Below are 13280 nucleotides of genomic sequence, written 5' to 3'. Positions count from 1 at the left end.
TGATCTACAAGGGTATGTAGATTCACTCTCCCCTCTTGTAGATGATCATCACGATGGATAGGTATTGCTTGTGCGTAGGATTTTTTTTGTTTCCCATGCGATGTTGCCCAACAGGTGATACAATGGGAGAGTCACGGGTCAGGCAGGTTTCGTTGGAGCAATACTGATCCACCCGAATGGGATCACGAGGTCAGTGCTCCATGATGTGGATAAAGTGTGCAACCTCTGCAGAGTGTCAAACCTATTCGAATAACCGTGTCCACGGTATTGGACAGCCCGTCCAGACCTCAGTAGGTGGTCAACCATATTAGTGTTGGTAATGATGGAAAAACTCTTCGCATGATCGAAGATGCTCGATGAGTATTCTGGCTGTGGTGAGACAACCCAGATGAGAGTAAGTTGGTAACTGGTACAATTAGTAATGTTGCTTAGTAATTTATCGTATTGATTGCCATGCTATTGTTTGCTGTATTACTTGGTTGTTGTGAGATTGCGAGTACATTCAAAGTACTCATCTGGCGTATCATGCTAGATGCAGGAGAAGCCGAGGACGGAGGTCCTGATGGTCCGTACTAGGATGTGTCCACAACAGTGTCTCTGTGGATGGAGTTGCCGCTATGTTCCGCTACGCCGTAGTAGTATTTAGTAGTCTCGAGGCCCCGCTATGTTTTATAAATAATGTAGATACTCTCGCAGCACCGAGGGTGCCTTTGGCCTCGCTATCGTTGTAAGATATGTGCTTGTACCGTATGCCATCAATAAAGTCAGTTCAGTTCTGTTCCAAGTTGTTCTGTGTTGGTAATCCGGTTCTCTGAGCCGGGGTGCCACACTCTTTGTTGGTTGATCAGTTAGATATTATTGGAGAGATGTATTACTGTATTCGAGAGATGTATTAGTGATGTATTCCAGATTATATATTCGATAATATTAAGTGGATTATTCAATGATACATTAATTAAGTGGATTATTCGATGTATATAAGCGGGAGTTTTAGTTGTTTAGTTAATTTAGTTTTTTTATGTTTAATTAATTTGCATATACTATGGATCCAATACACGGCAGAGATGAATATCACGAAGACATGATGCATAATGTCATCCGCGGGGATGATTTTATTATTGACGATGTCATCAATCAGTTTCTGAACAAGTCCGGCGAGGTAGATGAGTCTCTCAACACATGAGGTAGAAGCTTCGATGCCTCGGCCGAGAGAGGACTCAACGGCTCCGATGAGGGAGAAGCCGACGCTCCGGCGAGGTGCATATATGTATTAATAAATTAATCCTCTGCCATCTATATCTAAGTATTAACGCTCTTTCTTCTTTCAGCTTTTCGAATCGAGCAAAACTTTAGTACGGACGAGACGAGGCCTGCTACCAACAGCCAAGAAATGAAAATCAATGTGAACGTTGCGGTCGTGCTTGTGATAGTTTCTGTAATCAAGGAGGATACTCACCTGGCATCCCTTGATGCGTAATGATGCATATCAGCATATGCATGATCTGAAATTTCGCAGGCCAATGTCATGTCTCACCATCCTGTTCAATAAAACTGGATCTCACTGAGAGTATCCAAACCAGTGTGTCAGTTTGTTTATGTGCTCGTGCGTATTTTCTTTCGTTGCTCCAATTAAAGATTACAACGGTTACAGTGATTGGCCAATTTAGGAGCCGTCTACGGTCTATCCACCTCAATCTAATGGTGAAAAAATAAAAGTTACAAAGAGTTACGAGATTGAAATTACAAGAAATTAGAAATAACGGTGGGATCATTACATATTTTTGATGGGATCAGTTTTTCTTTCAAAGGGTAGATTCGTCAAGGAAATATGTAACTCAGCACATAGAGTTTTCTTGCAAAACTGCCGAACGACTCAGATCGCCTCTCGCCTTGCTCGTGGCTTCGATATTTTTTTGCTGGCGTCCATCTTCCCTGGCTCGCTGGCCTCGGCCCCGCTGAGCACCTTCGCTGACAGTGAGATCAGCAACAGCCGGCAGCCGGACTTGTGAATCGTCTCCATCGGCCGTCGGCACACCGGACTTGACCTCGCGCGCCGCAGCAACGCCGATGTCTCCCTATCGTGTTAGATCAGGTTACCTAGCGCGGTGGACGGACGATGAGTCGGGACCGCGCACCGCAAGCACGCCTAACCCAAGGATCCTTCTACCTGGTGAGGAAGTACACTAGCATGAAGAGCCGAGGAAGGACGCCATGAGGGTTCCCATTCTCGTCAGCAGCAATCAGTTACAAATTCACTGATTCAGTTTTAATTTAACACCTTCTCTACTGGTAGGCTACAACACAGAGCACCCAACCGTCTGATTCGATAAAGGAAAACTATGTGTCCATGTCGTTTATTTCATCTCTGTACCATAAGAGCAACTTCAACGGACCGACTCAAACGAACGACGACTTTGTTCGTTTTTTGTCCGTTTGGGTCGGTCTCCCGCCCAACGTCCGTCCTGTTTTAAATATCGATCGGCAGTGCGTCCAACGTGTCGATCCATTTCATGTCCGCAATTAACATTTAATAAAAGGGCCTGCGGCCGATCGTGCTAGCGGTCATGTCTCATGCCGGCACCATGCCAGCACCGGCATACAATGCCAGCTTCAAAAAATAACACCACAGTTTCATGCTAGCGCACTCGCCAGCCGGCCGACACACATGCCAGCACACAAAAGGGGTTGGACTTGAGTTCGACCACGCCATCGCGGCCCCGTGGTCATGCGAGTACACCTGACGGCATACAAAATGATGGCTCTCGTCGCCATAGATCACTCCTCGTCGAACTTGATCATGTCGGCCTGCATCTTCTCGAACCACGACCTCTTCCTTTGCGACACGGTGTTGAGATCCACCTTCATGATCTCCACTCAGGTCTTCATGCTCGCGAGAGCCAGCGGCCACCGGTGTAGCGTTGAGGTCGATGGGCGCGGGCGCGAGCGTGGAAGGCGCGACCACGCTCACCTTGGGCGAGCACCCCTCGTGAGGCGGGAGGCCTGCGGGTAGACGTGGAAGCCGGGCACCGGGTTGCAAGTCGACGCGCGGGGCGAGTCGGGCAGCACCGTCCGAGGGAAGCCGGATGAGCCGGTGCTGACCGCGGCGGCCACGGCGGCGTTGACGAGGTCGTGCTAGCTAGGGTTTAACCCAAGTATGCAGAGCGCCTCCCTCGTTGCCGACGCGGCGGCGGCGGCTTCTTCCCTCGCGTCCGCCGCGTGCCTCCGGTCCTTCCTATTGGATGACTCCTTTGCCTGCTTTCAGCCGTCAGCACCTTCTTCGGCTTCGGCGCGGCGGCCTTCCGAGGGGCACGAGGTTTGCCGGATGAGGCGACGGAGGCGGGGCCGGTGGCGGCGTCGAGGTCGAGGTCGTCGTCCATGGCGGACGTGGGTGAGAGCGGGAGTGGGAGCGCACGAGGGCGGGAGGGTTTTTGAGGGAAATGGTGGTGGATGCCACCGACCGGCGGTCCCGAGGAGAGGAGTTGGCGCAGGCGGGCGTCCGTCTGTGTCCGCGCTGACGCAAATCCGGCTCAAAATTGGGCCGGGAATGGGTCGCCAGGCGTACGCCAAGCGGACGTGCGTCCGTTTAGATCTGCACGTTGGACCATCTTTTTTTCCGCGCCGACCTAAACAAACGGAACGGACGAAATGGATCGCCCCATTAAAGTTGCTTGGAGTTGCTCTAAGAAATTGATTCCAGTGAACAAGGTAAACAATAATAGGCATGAAACAAGCCATCAATTAGCTAGCCATTGTCTCACGTCAAGATGATTAGTTCTTGTCTGAACGCAATCTGCCCAATCCCAATTCATGGAGCACTAGCATTCGTCCTAGTCTAATTGAAACACCCACTAAAATTAGCCCTGGTACTTGCAATCCCGCTAGCCATAATAAAACAAGAAGCTAGCTAGAAGTTTCGACTATTTACTCATTCTCAAATCAGTTTGCCGGGCTGGTACTAAGTACTCCCTCCGTTCCTATTTTAAAGATTTCACTAGGGACTACATATGAAGTAAAATAAATGAATATACACTTTAAATTATGTCTATATACATCTGTATGTAGTCTTCTAGTGAAACCTTTAAAAATACTTATATTTAGAAACGGAGAGGAGGGAAGTCTGTTTTAGACCTTTAGATTGTAGAGCCGGTCTGAAATGAACCCTCACATTCAGATCCCTGAAGTCTGTACCCTGTACTCATGAATCACGGTCAATCTCAACCTTGAACCCAGGGCCGGCCCTGAGGGGGGCAGGGGGGCGGCCGCCCCGGGCCCCCAAAATCCAGCCCCCCCCAGGTATGTATGTAGATTAGGGCCCATATTATTAGAAGGAAAGGATCTCTCGATCGCTTGATTTCAGCGACATAACCTAGGGTCGTTAGAAAACGAAAAACAAGCAATCTGACGATTCCTTTACCGAGCCCTAGCTACTGTCCGCCGCCGACGTCGCCGTAGTGGCCGACTGGCCGTACGCAGCAGAAGCAGTCCTGCAGGATAACAGGAGAGACCCTGGCCCTGTCTTCAGAACACAGCGCAGCAACGGGAGCAGCCCTGTAGGACAGCAGGACGCAGACGCTTGAAACTTTGAAAGTGAACAAAACGCCGGGTTGATCTCGGAAGACAACAGGAGAGTCAGACGCATCACGCGCATGCTTGAGCCTTGATCACGCATGCAGCCAGCCTGTACTCGTCTACTCGCCGCCGTCCTCTGGTAATTAACCGTTTTTTGATTAAAACGATTTCAGCAAGCCTACATACTACAGAAATTAGTATGCCGTGCTTAATTCCTTTCATTCATGTGCAGACCTGCAGAATATAGTCTACACAGTACACACACGTACAATACAGAGTATTTAAAATCTGAAATTTGGCCATCAAGATTCAGGATCAGGTGAATTCTTTTTTCATTCATCTGCAGATTTTTTTTGGTTCACAGCTGGCACCGTTCAACAACTGATGCAACATTTTTTTGTTTTCAGCATTGTGTCTGTTGTCATGCCGGCCAACAAGAGGAAATATCCATCGGGTAGCGACAAAAGGAAAAAAAAGATGGCCGTGAAAAAATTGATAAACTCGCAACGCGTAGGTATTCGACAATTTCTCAAGCCAAGTAATATTGGTGCTTCGAGTACTTCGCCAAACCTAGATGATGCGTTGGCGATTGTTGCCATAGTGGAAGAGCAACCGACTAGTGAAAATTCGGACTCTGATCAGCAAGAAGAAAATATCAACTCCAACATCGGCGATAGCAATGTAAGTGGCTTCGAGAATGTAGGTAATTCATCAGATGCACATGTTAAATCTGCTAGTGTTGATGAGCAACCAGTTTATACTGCCGATATTTATGATCCAAGAAATTGGGACAATCTTGATAATAAAGCAAGAGATATTTTAGTTGAGAAAGGGCCTGTCAGAGAGGATAAAATGGAATACCATGTAGATGATGACGAAAGACATTTTTCGTGCACTCATTATCGTAGAAAATTAAGCAATGGAGAGGAACATGATAGGAAATGGCTAGTTTATTCAAAAGATGTCAACAAAGTTTTTTGCTTCCGTTGTAAGATCTTCAAGTCTAGCACCAACAGGATACAAAGTTCCTTAGCACATGATGGATTAGGACATTGGAGGTATATTAGTGGGAAGCTTAAAGAACATGAAAATAGCATCGAGCATATTAATAACATGAACAAGTGGAATGAATTGAGGGTTAGACTACGGAAAGAGGAGACAATTGACAAGGAATTGGAACATCAAATAACGAAGGAGAAAGAACGTGTCAGGCAAGTTCTGTTAAGAATAATAGCCGTTGTAAAATATCTTGGTAAACGCAGCTTGGCTTTTCGTGGAAATAGTGAGAAGCTTTACAAGGATGATAATGGTAATTTCTTAGCTTGCATTGAGATGATTGCAGAATTTGACATGGTAATGCAAGATCACCTTAGACGTATTGAGAACAAAGAAATCCATTATCATTATCTCAGTCATAAAATACAGAATGAGTTGATATCTCTTTTGGCTTCTGACATCACATGTTCTATCATAAAGGTTGTTAAAGAGGCCAAGTATTTCTCCGTTATCCTAGATTGTAACCCTGATGTTAGTCATAAAGAACAAATGACTTTTTTAGTTCGATGTGTTAATCTGTCTGATGGGAAAATAAAAATTGAGGAGTACTTTCTGGGGTTCTTGAAAGTGGATGACACTTCTGGCTTAGGGATTTTTAAAGTACTGCTTGAATCTCTTGAGTCTTTTGGCCTAAATATTAAAGATATAAGGGGTCAAGGTTATGACAATGGTTCTAATATGAAAGGAAAATATCGAGGGGTACAATCTAGGTTACTTGATATGAATCCAAGAGCATTATATATGCCATGTGCTTGTCATAGTCTCAATCTCACTCTTTGTGATATGGCAAAATCATGTGAAAAAGCTGTTTCATTTTTTGGAATTGTTCAGCGCATATATGTATTATTTGCTGGCTCTACAAAAAGGTGGAATGTTTTGCTTAAACATGTTCCTAGTTTGACCGTGAAGTCATTGTCCAATACTCATTGGGAGAGTAGAATCAAAAGTGTTACATCAATAAGATATCAAGCCAGTGAGTTAAGATCAGCTTTGTCTGAGTTACGCCATGCTTCTGAAACTGATCCTAAGGATAAAAGTGATGCAAAAAAATTTATTTGATGTACTTGGTCGCTTTGAGTTTCTAGTTGGTATGATTATTTGGCATGATATTCTATTTGCTGTAAATAAAGTTAGCAAGATGTTGCAATCATCAACCATGTGCATCGACTCCGCTTTGAAGCAAATAAAAGGTATAACACAATATTTTGAGAAGTACAGAGATGAGGGATTTTCTTCCAGTTTGAGCATCGCTGAAGGTATTGCAACTGAAATGGGAATAGAGCCATTGTTTCCAGTGAAACGCCGTGTTACGAGGAAGAAGCAGTTTGACGAAAATGATTGTCAAGAAGAAATTCTAGAAGGTGAGAAGGCTTTCCGTGTTAAATATTTTAATGTTTTGGTTGATATGACGATCAATTCTTTGAATGATAGATTTAAAGAACTCATGGTGTTTAAAGATATATTCGGATTTTTATTGAGCTCGGGCACCCTCAAGTCATAAGTGACAGTGTACTTGAAGAATGTTGTACGAAATTTGCAGAAACTTTCTTTTTTAATGGTTCATCAGATGTTGAGGTATACAATCTTATTTCTGAACTGAAGATTATGAGATTCACTTTGCCGGATGGCGTAATGTCCGCTATGGAGATTTTTGGGCATGTGAGAGAAGTTGATTGTTATCCTAGTATCTCCATTGCCTATCGCATCTTATTTACAGTGCCGGTGACGGTCGCATCAGCTGAAAGAAGCTTTTCAAAATTGAAGTTATTAAAGAATTATTTAAGGTCAACAATGACTCAAGAGAGATTAAATGGTTTGGCTACTTTATGCATGAAGAAAAAATTATTGGATGATATTGACATCGACCCATCATAAGTGACTTTGCATCGAGGAATGTTAGAAGAAATTTTTAAGGTAGTACGTATAAATTATTTACTACGCATACAGATTTTGGTTGCATCTAAGTGTTACTGATAATAATTTCTATATACATTTTTAGACAACTATATATATATATGTATTTCTGAGGCAAACTATATATATATATATATATATATATATATATATATATATATATATGTATGTATATATATATATATGTATGTATACATATATTATAAAGACTTATATATTAAGGCCCTCAATTTTTAGTTCGCCCCGGACCCCCAAATTCTCAGGACCAGCCCTGCTTGAACCTATCTAGGCCAATTTGACGTGCTAGGAAATCAAATATCCCGACCGGAATCACACTTTAATTTCACTGACTGGATAAGCAGTAGCTAAACGATCTAGCACCGAACGCTCATATATGTGCTAACCAACTTAATCAATCTTGGCCTAGTGATATGATTGAATCTGTGCACAACGGGGACCAGCGTGTGGCTGCTAAGGATGGATTCAGCATGTATGAGGCGCTCTGCATCTGCAACTTCCCGTTCGTCTCCGGCACCGTGCCGCGAGCTCAGCTGCGTTGGTCAGCGTGGTGGCCACGAACTACGGCCGCTCACACGCAGTGAGCTTGAAGCCGCGAATGGCGAGAACGAAATTGCAGAACCTGCTGTGCCAGCAAGAGTGTGACTCCAAGCTCGTCTCCGGCGGGCACTTGCTTGGTGAACACCCGTGATGGCGCCGCCGTCCAGGGCTCTTGACTACACACCATTGTTCGTTAACGACCCTCGAGGCGCGCATTGTTGTTCTCTGCCTTGGTGGCGTCCAGGTGTCTGCGCTGATTTGGAGAGAGAGAAGGATGGATCTAAAATGTGGGATGAGGATGTAAGTTAGAGGTAGAGGATTTTAATCCCGGTCGGGATGTTTCTTTTCCCAGGGCGCCAAACACGCCTAGGGTCCAGATTGACCGGGATAAATAAGTACAGGATATAGATTTCAGGTTTTTAAAAGTAAGGGTTTATTTCTGACGAGCTGTATAAATTCAAGGTTTAAAATAAACTTCATCCAACGGAGGGAGTACTAACCACTAATACCATCATGCAATACATATCCAATTAACCATGGATTATTCTACTATATATTTCTTAGAAACAATGCATCGCTAGTAAGATTAGAGGATCGCGTATCAAAAGAAGAGACCAACCTAGAGCTTCAAAGCTTTAGGACCGCTGTGCGAGCAGGTCTCCATCAGCGGAGCGGCTGCGGCTTCCATGAGGTGCGGCCTGGGAGAGCCGCCATAGCCCTCGATTTGAGGAATGGCTCGGAAGGCGCGTCTGGAAGGCGGCCCTCGACTCCGGTTCATAAGATGGTGTCGTTGCCCCAGGTCCTCGCGCCCACAGCGTCGCCTTCAAGTCCACATGCCGTCGCCACCGTCTACGCACTCGTGAGATGGGATCCGCGATATGTGACAGTTACACACAATGTTTCCAAGAAAAAGCCACAGACCATAATACCCTATTTTAAATACAATATTTTAATTAACATGCTAACCCAACAGTGGAAAACAATCAAAAAAGGAGTTACACGAAATTACATTTCGTAACTCTCCAATCACTGTAAAAGAGCTCATAAAAGATATCAGGGTTGTTTAACGGGAATAGAGGGATTGGTGGAATAATTGTTGTATTGCTTGAGCCTCGTGAGCATATATATATGAGTACATGATCATTTCAGAGTACAAGTCAAGGCAGGAACAAATCCTAGTCTATCTATGCTTTTCTAAACAATCACATTACTCAACATCCCCCCACAGTCACAACGATAACGACGCAGACGGTGAGACTAGAGAAGAATCCGAAGGTAAGCCGACACTCATCCCCTCACAGTCGTAACGGTCGATGCATCACGGAAGTTGTGGCCGGAGTAGAAACCGACGAGGTTGCTCAAGCAAGGCGGTAGCCCTTTGTGCCAATGTCGAGGTAGCCGAGAGCGTGGGGTGGCGTAGCCGTGGTCGAGGTAGCCGTGCAAAGAATGCCATGGTCGATGTCGAGTCGGGTAGCCGGTGTCGAGGGTCGCCTTGGAGCCGCGGGCGCAAGGAGGCGCCGAGTTAGTCATGGGCGCAGTGGTGTCGAAGTAGTGATGCGCCGGAAAGAAGACGTAGTTGAGACACGTCGCGTCGAGTTTGCCAAGCCCGGGACACATCATGGACGAAGGCACGCATCGGTGTTGCCAACACCGCGCATGCGTAGACGGACGAAGTCGATGTTGACGATGCGTCGCTCCAAATTTGCCAGGCCTGGGAACACACTGGAGACGAAGGCACACTACGCAAAACTTTAGTACGGACGAGACGAGGCCTGCTACCAACATTGAAGAGATGAAAATCAATGTGAACGTTGCAGTGATGGTTGTGATAGTTTCTGTAATCAAGCAGATACTCACTTGGCATCCCTTGATGCGTAATGATGCATATCAGCATATGCATGGTCTGAAATTTCGCAGGCCAATGTCATGTCTCACCATCCTCTTCAATAAAACTGGATCTCAATGAGAGTATCCAAACCAGTGTGTCAGTTTGTTTATGTGCTCGTGCGTATTTTCTTTCGTTGCTCCAATAAAAGATTAAGTGTCAGTTCCTATTTTTTCTATGTTTTTAGCTTTTTTTTAGATCTGATTTTGAAACGGAGTCCAAACGGAATAAAATCTCCGAAATGATTTTTTCCCGAACGGAAGAAGATCAGGGGGCCTGTGGGCCAAACCAGGAGGGCTCCAGGGAGCCCACAAGCCCCCACTCCGCCACCAGGGGAGGCGGCGGTGGCAGGGCTTGTGGCCTCCCTGAGCGCCCCCTGACCTAGATCTTTGGCCTATATATTCCCTAAAATACAGCAAAAAATCAGGGGAGCCTCGAAAATACTTTTCCGCCGCCGTAAATTTCCGTTTCCACGAGATCTCATCTGGAGACCCTTCCCGGCGCCCTGCCAGAGGGGACTTTGGAGTTGGAGGGCTTCTTCATCATCATCATCGCCCCTCCAATGACTCGTGAGTAGTTCACTTCAGACCTACGGGTCCGTAGTTAGTAGCTAGATGGCTTCTTCTCTCTCTTGGATCTTCAATACAAAGTTCTCCATGATCTTCATGGAGATCTATCCGATGTAATCTTCTATGGCGGTGTGTTTGTCGAGATCCGATGAATTGTGGATTTGTGATCAGATTATCTATGATATATATTTGAGTCTTTGCTGATTTCTTATATGCATGATTTGATATCCTTGTAAGTCTCTCCGAGTCTTGGCTTTTGTTTGGCCAACTAGATCTATGATTCTTGCAATGGGAGAAGTGATTGGTTTTGGGTTCTTACCATGTGGTGACCTTTCCCAGTGACAGTAGGGGCAGCAAGACACACATTGAGTGTTTGCCATCAAGGGTAACAAGGTGGGCTCTGTCGTTGATATGAGATTGTCCATCTACATCATGTCATCTTGCTTAAGGCGTTACTCTGTTCTTTTGGACTTAATACACTAGATGAATGCTGAATAGCGGTCGATGTTGGAGTAATAGTAGTAGATGCAGACATTATTGGTCTACTTGTTTTGGACGTGATGCCTATAGATACAATCATTGCCATAGATGACGTCACGACTTTGCGCGGTTCTATCAATTGCTCGACAATAATTTGTTCACCCACCATCTACTTGCTTTCATGAGAGAAGTCACTAGTAAACACTACGATCCCCGAGTCTATTCACATCTATCGTTTACACCTCCGCTTTTACTTTGCTTTGTTACTTTGTTGCTTTCATATCTCACTTTGCGAACAATCTATAAGGGATTGACAAATCCTTCATAGCGTTGCGAGCAGGTTCTTTGTGTTTGTGCAGGCACTTGTGATACTCCTTCACTGGATCGATACCTTGGTTCTCAAAACTGAGGGAAATATTTACCACCGCTACGCTACATCACCCTTTCCGCTTCGAGGGAACACCAACGCAAGGCTCCAAGGCTGCGGGGAAATCCTTTGCTTATTTGCCTAGTAAGTCCCTAAAGGCGTAGCCGTAGCAGAAGGATTCCTGATGTCGTTGTTGAGGAGAATCAAGACAAGAACAGTCTCCCGTCAGCACGTGTTTCTGGCGCCGTTGGAAGGTCATTTGTTGCAGTAGCAAGCACATAGAGCAAAATTATCTAGATCAAAAGATATAAGTGAAGCACTATGAGCATTCTAGCAAAATCACGATGAGTGCATGTCTCTCTCTAAAGGTGTGCAGCAAGGATGACTGTGACACAACAAAAAGAAAAGACTCCTACGATACAAGACGCTCTAAGCAAAACACATATCATGTGATGAATAAAAATATAGCTCCAAGTAATGTTACCGATGGATTAAAGACGAAAGAGGGGATGCCTTCCCGGGGCATCCCCAAGCTTAGGATTTTTGGTGTCCTTTAATTTGGCTTGGGATGCCTTGGACATCCCCAAGCTTGAGCTCTTTCCACTCCTTATTTCTTTGTCCATGAGAACATCACCCAAAACTTGAAAACTTCACAACACAAAACTTAAACAGAAACTCGTGATAACATTAGCACAAGAAAACAAACTACCACCACTTTAGGTACTGTAGCAATCTTGATTCATATTTATATTGGTGTTAGATTACTGTATTCTCACTTTTCCATGGCTAGTACCCCCCGATACTATTCATAGTTTCATCAAAACAAGCAACCAACTCAACAAAAACAGAATCTGTCAAAAACAGACCAGTTTGTAGCAATCTGTATGCTTCGTATACTTCTGTTACCTCAAAAATTCTTAACTATTACGACTGCCTGGGAAAAAGGCATATAAACTAGAAGCAAAAAGAATCAACTCAAAATCTCTTTCTGAATAAAAATAAAAAATCATCTCGTGAGAAAAAAGTTTCTGTCTTTTTCCAGCAGGATCAAACAACCATCACCAAGTCTAGTCATAAAGGTTTTGCTTGGCTCAAACACAAAAAGAAACACAAAAGACACAATCATAGAATTATGATGGTGTGGACGCAACAAAACAGAAAGAAAAAGAAATAAATTCATTGGGTTGCCTCCCAACAAGCGCTATTGTTTAACGCCCTTAGCTAGGCATAAGGCGATAGTATCGTCGTCTTTGGTGCTCAAACCATAAGTAGCGTGATCACTTATCATCTTAAGGTTTTCATCTTTCTTGCTAGATGATTCACCACTATTTTTGGGAACAAAAATAGACTTGGTGACCTTATTGTGGGCAAAATTTGGAGTATTCTGCACAGCGGCAAAAGCGGAACCCAAGTTGGTTATAACATCCTCTAGTTTGCCAATCCTAGCGGAATCATGACCTAGTTTTTCGTTAACTGTAGGTTCCTTCTCCTTTAAATTTTTCAAAACCATTCCCACCTTGGATCCGTACCGAGTGATTTGGTTGTGGATCTTTTTATCCAAATTCTCAATGATTTCGATCGTAGCAACTTTATTTTCAATGACGTCCAGCCTACGCATCACATGTTCCAGAGTTAAGGTAGTTCCATTAACCATGAGTGGGGGTGAGCCTGCCAAATTTATTACAGCTCCGTAAGAATCAACGGTATGGCTATCTAAGAAATTTCCACCTACGATGGTGTCAAGAATATACTTATGCCAAGGAGAAACACCCACATAAAAACTGGGAAGCAGGACGGTAGTGGATTGCTTATGAGTAGATCTACTCTGAGCATTGCAAATCCTATACCAAGCGTCCTTTAAGTTTTCTTCCTCAATTTATTT

The sequence above is a fragment of the Hordeum vulgare genome, chromosome 1H (assembly GCF_904849725.1).
Source record: "Hordeum vulgare subsp. vulgare chromosome 1H, MorexV3_pseudomolecules_assembly, whole genome shotgun sequence".
Classification (NCBI taxonomy): Eukaryota; Viridiplantae; Streptophyta; class Magnoliopsida; order Poales; family Poaceae; genus Hordeum; species Hordeum vulgare.
Note: the sequence above shows the minus strand (reverse complement) of the source record.